This window comes from Malus sylvestris, chromosome 11 (assembly GCF_916048215.2).
Source record: "Malus sylvestris chromosome 11, drMalSylv7.2, whole genome shotgun sequence".
Taxonomy (NCBI): Eukaryota; Viridiplantae; Streptophyta; class Magnoliopsida; order Rosales; family Rosaceae; genus Malus; species Malus sylvestris.
In genome coordinates, this window is record NC_062270.1 from 16,871,650 (window position 1) to 16,880,469 (window position 8,820).

Consider the following 8,820-nt stretch of genomic DNA (forward strand, 5'->3'; position numbering starts at 1 on the left):
ATGGGCACTGGGTGCGTACCTGTCGTACCCCAAAACATCTGGTGGACCTATATCAAGTCTCCCTCAAGGAGAAGGGTGTCGAAACCAATTTTCTTGACCAGGCTAAACCAATGGATATTCCTGATCTAGTGTTTGATTTATTAGGGCAATTGAACACAGCCCTCCTAGATGTCTCAGACTTCATTGTGGAAAGAGGGAATGAAGTGTATCAGTCTAATTGAATCATTTCTGTTTGATGTACTCTTATTATCTGAACTTGTAGTTTAAAGCTCGCATTTCAATTTCCTTTTACTATGAATAAATTGTTTTTAACTATGATTCTTTTACTCAAAGAGCATGGATAAAAACTATGGTTATTCTTAAAACAAAAGCAATGGTGGAGATATTAGTCTTGCAAACTATGCAACCACGCATACAATACTTCGAGATCGAAAATATTTCTCAAGCTTGATGATTACAAAAGTAAAGGTAACAAAAATATTTGCCAATCAGATGTAAATGAAGGCTCAGGAAAGTCCAGATTATGTTGCCAAATGGAACAATATTGTCCATACAAAATGCTTTGTACGCTACTCGATCTACTCGAAATTTGTTTTGTCTCTCCCTTGGCCACATCAATCTTGGTTTGGGCTATTTTCATGAAAAGTCGCCCAAGTAAGATTGGCGATGGTGAAGAGTAGGTTGAATCCTCCATGTCAAGCACATAGAAATCTATAGGAAAAATCAAGTGGTCTACCTACACCAAAACATCTTTCAAAACTCCTTTTGGGTATACATTAGATCGATTGGCTAATTGAATAATAACACCATCATTTTTAAGCTCTCCCAAATTTATAGATGGATAAACAGAATATGGCATGACATTAATTGATGCACCTAAATCTAGCATAGCATGTTCAAACCTTGTATTACCAATTACACAAGGGATAGTGAAACTACCTGGATCTTTGCATTTAGGTGGCAGCTTTCTTTGCAACATTGCAGAGACATTCTGACTCACATGTACCACCTCTTTCTCCCAAATCCATTTCCTTGTTGTACAAAGCTTATTAAAAAACTTAGCGTACTTCGGGATTTGCTTTATACATCAAGGAGCGGGATATTGACGTTCACCTTCCTAAACATCTCCATAATGTCCTTTTATCCTCTTCGTTCTTGGCTTGCATAAATATGCTAGGAAAAGGCACATTTGGTGGAATAACGTTAGAATTAACCGACTTGGAACCTTACCTAAATTTGCTGAATTGGAAAGTTTAGGGGGCTGCGGCAAGGGTTGTGCAATCCTTGCCGTGGGTTTGTCCAATTTTTCTTCTTCGAGCAGCAACTTCTCTTCCTCTTTTAGACTTATTATGGTCATGTTTGGTTTGGTTCCAATCTCTTTACCACTTCTCAAAGTGATGGCCTTGGCAGTTTCAAAACCTCCTTTTGGATTAACAATGGTTGAGCTAGGCAATTTGCCTTCTTCTCGAAACTGCCCAAGAAACTCTGAAATATGCCCTATTTGCTTCTTTACTTCACTCATCTCCTTGGCTTGATTTTGTTGGCCCTGCGTTAATGAAGTTAGTAATTGAAGAAGTGTATCATTATCTAATGACAAACCTGAGTTTGTTTGGGCAGATTATGGATGGGGTTGAATTGGTGTGAATGGTCTTTGATAGAGCCCAAGAGGTGGCTGTCTATATCCTCCTTGTTGTTGAGGTTGTTGAGGCTCTCTCCACTTAAAGTTTGGGTGATCTTTCCAGCCCAGATTATAGGTGTTAGAGTATGGATCATTCTGTGGCTGATTTTAGCCTTGATAGCCCACGACATTTGCATTTTCCCATCATCCATTCTCTATCAACTGAGGGCATTGATCATTAAGATACCCCTTCATAGAGCACACTCCACATATGGCCACGCCTTGCACTTTGGATCCATCGACAACCTGTGACAAAAGAATAGTAAGATTAGCCATTTGAGATTGAAGTTCGGAAATTGCACTTACCTCATTCACTTGTTGTTGCCGTGGGATGTCTCTTTGTCCAACACCTTCGTATTGTTGTGCATTCAAGGCTCGTTTGCAATTAAGATCTTGGCAGCCACCGGTATTTTATCAACCAAAGCACCTCCCGCTGAATCATCTAACATGTGTCTTTCAATTGGGAGGAGTCCCTCGTAGAAATATTGAAGTAAAAGTTCCTCCTTCATTTGATGTTGAGGGCAAAATGCAACTAGACCCTTAAAACGCTCATAATATGCTGGACAGGATTCGCCTTGGCTTTGTTGACTGCCACTAATTCTTTTTTCTCAAGAGAATGACTCTCGAAGTTGGGAAAACTTTTCTAAAAATGCTCGTTTCATGCTTTCCCAAGAAATGACAGTTTCGGGTGCCAATTCGTATAGCCAATCTTTAGCCTTATCCATAAGAGAGAATGGAAAGGCCTTCATCTTTAGAATGCTCCCATCAACATTGATGGGTGTCATGCTTGAGCACACCATTTCAAACTCCTTCAAATGCTTGTTTGGATCTTCCATGGACAGCCCATGGTACTTGGGAATATGATGCTGCAAGCTTGACTTCAACTTGAACTCATCGGTCTTTCCTTGGGCAGCCACGAGGTATTGAATGCAAAAGGGCATAACATTGTCCAACCCCGAGGCTGAAAGTTCTTTGATTGTACGATTGTCTGCTACCATGACTTGTTCTTCTTCTTCTTCTTCTTCAAATTCAGATTCGGCCTCTAAACTTGAACTAGGTGGATTAGGTTCTGGTTGTTTCCTCTTTCTTCTCAAAGTTCGTTCAAAATCGTCGTCGAACTCCAAGATGTTTGCACTAATAGGTTGAGAACTACGAGTCATAAACTAGTACCTGAAACAAGAAACAAAAACAAATAAGCAACCAGGTAGAGGGTACGGCAAAAACACACAAAAACATACTTTGACACTTAAAAGAAAACACAAAGACACGACACAAACAAGGGATTAGCAAATTTGCTAATCCCCGGCAACGGCGCCAAAATTTGATGTGAAATATTCTAACACTCAAATTAAACCCTATTAAGATAGTTGTAGTATATGAAAGTAGGGATCGTTCTAGGCCGGGGATTAACTAGGGCGGCTAATCTACACAAATATGACTCCAAAACACAAAACTGGACTTAAAAACACTTAACTAGACTCAAGGAACTCAAAACAAACTAAAAAGACTCAAAACAGCACAAAACAATCAAATAGACTCAAACTAGACACTAGAGGGTGAATTGGACGAAAATTGATTTTAACTTGACTCAAAACACTTAAAAACACAAATTGGACAGATTCTAACTAACTTAACATAGCAAAATAAAGGGGATTGGGTTTTTCACGAATTTAGTAAAGACAATTAAATTAAAAACTTAGACAGATTAGACACAAATTTGGGGGAAATATGGGTGATTGGCTAGCTAGAGGGTTCTTCTCCACACATGACACACTTGCATACAAAATGATTTCTAGTTGCTTTTCCAATAAACCATGAACCTCAATGCCTCAGATTAACCGTGAAAAGCACTAATTAACCCTCAGATTTTCCTTAAGTCATTAAATTGGATGGACAACGCATCGGCAACCAAATTATTCTTCAATAGTTCCCTACATGACAGCATAATAGAGATGCAATCAAAGATCATTAAGCTTTGTGAAAATCATAAGCATTGACAAGGCATTCGTAACTACGAACGGCATGATACTCCTGCCAGGAATTCACTTAACGCGATCGTGACTAGCAACCTCCACTACTTATAAATATAAGTTCATAACGATTAGGTGAAACTCCCTTATATTTTAGCATCAAATCCTTGCATGTAAACTAAGTGTGCACCCTTAATCAACAAACAAGAATAAGTTCTTAATCAAATAGTTAAGTAAATTGCATTCACGATTCATGAAATCACAACTGGAAGTAATCAATTCATATTGCAAATATGTTCATGGCTTTGAATTTCCCCTAGCTAAAACGAGTTTAGCTCCTCATGTTCGCAATTAAACAAAGACAATTTAAACATTAAAACAATGGATAGAATACACCTAGAAACGCTCCAACAATCCAACGTCTTGAATGGCAAGCAGGGCTCCAAGGGTCTCCTCTCCTTTCTCCTTGCAAATCAACAGCACAATGGGATGAATGTGTATGGGTGTATATGGCACGAATTTATAGTGAATGGTGGTAGAGGGTGGTGATCTGAATGAATGATGCAGCAATATATTTATAGGGAGAAAAGACACGGCCTAGGTAGCATTGGAAAATGATTGGCACTCCAAAACCCAAGTGGAATGGGTTAAAAGAATCAGAAACCAAGGGAAATTAGGATGACACATCAAAAACCATCATGAGGGTGCGGCACAACTAGGAAAAAGGGTTCTAGAAGGGGTTGGGGTGCCACTTTTGTAGGGAGAGGAGATAAGGCTTCTAGAATCTGAAATATGTATTTTAAATGCATAATTATCCCTTATAAATGGCTGGAATTAAGGCACAAATTGATTTGGATAAGATAAGATTGGATAATGCTAGATTAGGAAAGGATAAGATAGGATAAGGTTAGTTTGGATAAGATAAGGTTGGATAAGGTTTTGGATAATGACTCATTCTTTTGAGCTGACTCCTTATCTTCTTTGTCTTTGATTTATTTTCTTCATCTTTTCAGCACATTCCTAGTCTCTTGAACTTCAAATTCGTCCATCCATCTTGCTCCACTCATAAGTTATCCATTTGATGCCCAAAACTGCCTCAAAATGCTCCAAATTACACTTTCTTGCCAACTTTGTCATTTGGACCTACAAACACACGAAAATAACACTATAATAAACACAAACTAACTATGAAAATGCAAGAAAATAAGCTAACTAAGTCGCATAAATTTGCTCCTATCATTTAACCCAAACATCCACGTGTCGTCTCCATATTTTTCTTCATTATTTTTGGCTCCACATAGAACACACCAAACATGTGAATATCTAGCCAACCTACACACATGTGAATATCTAACCACAAACCTACACGCATGTGATTATCAAACCACAAACCTACACACGTGAATATCTAACCACAAACCTACACGCATGTGATTATCTAACCACAAACCTAAACGCATGTGATTATCTAACCACAAACCTACACACGTGAATATCTAACCACAAACCTACACGCATATGATTATCTAACCTACACGCATGCGAATATCTAACCACAAACCTTCAATCATCCTCTACATAAGCATATGTTGAATATATAACCATCACACAACATATTCACCAATCTTCCAACTTTCAAAGTGTTTTTGTTTCCTCAAAATCATCAATACAAGACCCGACAAGATAGGGTCACATTGAGTGAGTATATGAGACGTTTAAATAGAATGCAAGCTCCTCAAGGTCATGACACACTCCGCAAGGATTTGGTTGAGCATAAATAGCACCGAGAAGAAGAACATTGATGATGGATAATCTTAAGTGTACTAATGTGTTAGTGTTGGTGTATTAATGTGCTAAGTTGGTGTATTAATGTGTTCTTGTGTTAAATTTAAGTGTGCAATGTTGGTATTTTCTAGTAATAAATTGAAGTGCCTTCTTGTCACAAGTCTTTTGTCTAGTACGTTGTCAAAATTACTGAAGGCTATTTGAAATATTGAAGGCATCTATTGTACATCAAAGTGTGCAACAATAAGTACAATAATTATTGAAGGCATCTAAATTAATAGAAACAATAAAAAAAATTTAATTATTTTAGATGCAGGATTTAAATTTGGGTAGTTAAATCTTTTTTCTTTTTACCTTTAGAATTGATTATATTCGATCTCAGTCATTGGATTCAATAAATATATAAATATAAAACAAAAAAATAATTTGAATGTAGGCTGTTGGATCAACCAACGGCCTGTTGATTGCATCTGTTGGATCAAAAGAGTCATTGGTTCAACTGGCCCATGTGGCCGACATGCCCACGTAGGTGGGGCCATGCCATTCTGAAGCCTCGCGCGCTGCGCACTTCTGGGGCATGAACTGAGGGCATTTGGCGCTCAAGCGCCAGGTTTCAGTAACAATGGTGGGGCTCACACTGATTATGTAAATTATTTTTTCTACCCTATTGCATAATTACCATCAAATACAAGAGAAAATTAACAATAAAACCACTCAGTAATCAAACCATATCATCACATCAAATTTTATGATCACGCAATATTTATCATACATTCATTCTAACTAAACCCTTAAAAAGCTCTCATAGAGAAAAATATGCTCTTCTTGACCAATGCACGCTGATTTTGAAGTTTTGAATCCTCCAACTAAGGTATAAATCGATTTATGCAAGTTTTTTTTCATTTGATTTTAAAAATTTTAGGATTTAGAAACAAAATTAACGTCTTTTCTATTACACTTGCCCACAAACTTAATCTAAGTTTAAGTCCGTAACAATAAATGTTCAATTTATAGACTACACTAGATATATAATTTTCTTGGCTTTTGGCTGACAACTACCACATAGATTAGTATTATCCAAACCCTTATACTTGTTTCTGTGAAAGTAGTTAATCTTCTGGGCAAGTAGGATGCGAAAATTGATTAAAACATTGACACACAACAAACTATTTTTATGATTTCTAAACTACACTTTGTCTATTTTATATAACTTAACAATTGAATATAATTTATACCTAGCTCTAATTAATTAAGCTTGAACTTGACAAATGTAGGAGCAAGGATCAAACATTAGCACCGAGATGACACAATTATTTAAACTCGACTTAATTGTATATCAAATTGACGAGTACTGCACCATTTCCAGTATCCACTAGGACCTTGCCTTTGTATACTACAGTGGCAAATATGCAGCAAAGATTAAGTATGAGACAAATAGGTAAGATATATTACTCTCTTTACGCCTTGACCGAGTTCTAGAATATTGATTTCGTGTTTTTGTTTTCTAAATGGGTGTAAAGATAAATTTATATTTGAAGTGGGTTTATGAGGATAATTTAGGTAGTAAATTTGGGTTTAAAGTGATATTAATAGTTTGATTTAAAGTAATATGGGGTTAGAGAGTAAGTTGGGTGTAGAAAGAGATTACATGTGTTCAAATAAAATTTTCCAAAAAAAAGGGATCCCTTCTATTAAAGTGCGTAATACTCACATTCCTAGTAAGGAGAATGCACATATCCCACTCATTGCGTATTATATATTTTCACTGTATAAATGTTTACAATAATCATCATTTAACTCATAATCTTATGAAAAATTATTCGAATTGAAGATCATGCATGCATCCAAATGTACAGAACAAGTCGGCAATGTTAATACTACTAGCATATTCATTAATTACGGTTTATTTACATGACACATTTTGGTGATAGACGACCCTTTTGGAATGATTTTTTTTAAATGTTCTTCAATAAAGATTAAAAAGTTAAATAATTCTAATTATGCGATTTATATAATAATAATATGCTATTCGTAAGAATCAAATACGCATTTTCTCCATATGATGCAAGTATTACTCTAATAATAATTAGCAATACAATAATTGTAATAAATAGTCAAAGAATAATTTATATATATGCATGGTGGCATAAAAAATGGCTAAGACAGGATTTATTATTAAAAGTGTATCTAAATTATAATATACCTGGTACTCAAATGTGAAATATTAGCTAGAGGTAAAATGAGTAGAAATATTGAAAGTCTCTCTCGTTCAAACGTACTCTTAACTTTGGATTGTTACATTGTTTTACATGTAGTGTTTATTATTAAAAGTGAAATATTAGCTATAATACTTGCATATATTTAATATAATTATTATTTAACGGTCATATATGATTCATGTCAATATATATATGTAATACAATTACTATTTGATTGTCAAATAAATTAAGATTGATCACTCAAAAATGTTGAATATGTCGCTCCCTAGCTGAAAAGCATATCGATCAAAGAGTGCCATATCATTTTTCCTTATATACAAATAGGCATACAATAAGAAGGAAATTACACTTAGCAAACTCTTTTCAGAGAAAATCCTCAACAAAGAATGTTTGGCTATGGACATATACATGAAGAACTACGAAGCTACAGTATTTGGAATTAGCCTCAACTAAATACAGACAATTAGACATATTGTTTACTGTTTAGCATTGTCCGTGTCTATTGGAATCGAGAACCTTTTCAGATATCTTTGTTTGGAATTCAAGGATCTGGAGATTTGAGCCGTTGAAGCGAGAGAGATCCGGGTCCATTTGCTGCAGACACAGATAGCTGGAAAAGATCTCAATTATGTTTAGAGTGTTGGTCATTCATAACGTAAATCTTAATTATACTCTTATCTTTTGACGTTCTTGAACTGGTAATGATTAAAGAAGGGAGATGATTTACACACATATTTTTTAGTCTCTCACACACTCTTATTTGATCATGTTTATTTCCATCTGATTTAATCAATTTAATTGTTAAAAATAAAAATGGGTGTGTAAGAGGCTAAAATATGTAATGTAGAAATTGGTTTCCATAAAGAACTTACATATTAAGAGTGCATGGACTCGAACAACAAACGGCAATAGGTTCGAGAAAACTTATAGGCCATGTTTGGATGGGGATATTACACGTCTTAAGAGATTGATGCAAAGTTATGGAGTAATGAATCATAAAATGTTATATAGAGGGCTAATAGAAGTTCTCACTGAATATTGTAAAGGCATGTGAGAGGGATTTGTAAATGATACCTCCCAAAAGAGGAATTACCAAATCTTTCTTATATGCCTATGTAATGCTTATTGAGAGTTTTTCTAATCTCTTCTATATGACATTTTGTGATTC

General features: G+C 35.5%; 1 long non-coding RNA gene across 1 annotated transcript; it reads right to left on the minus strand.

The window, feature by feature from the left end:
• Positions 1-428: 428 nt before the first annotated feature.
• On the minus strand, positions 429-4,338 carry LOC126588394 (uncharacterized). The gene is made up of 2 exons (XR_007611446.1): positions 940-4,338; positions 429-736 (listed from the first exon to the last, which is right to left on the minus strand). It is a non-coding gene; the product is annotated as an uncharacterized LOC126588394 (long non-coding RNA).
• Positions 4,339-8,820: the final 4,482 nt, after the last annotated feature.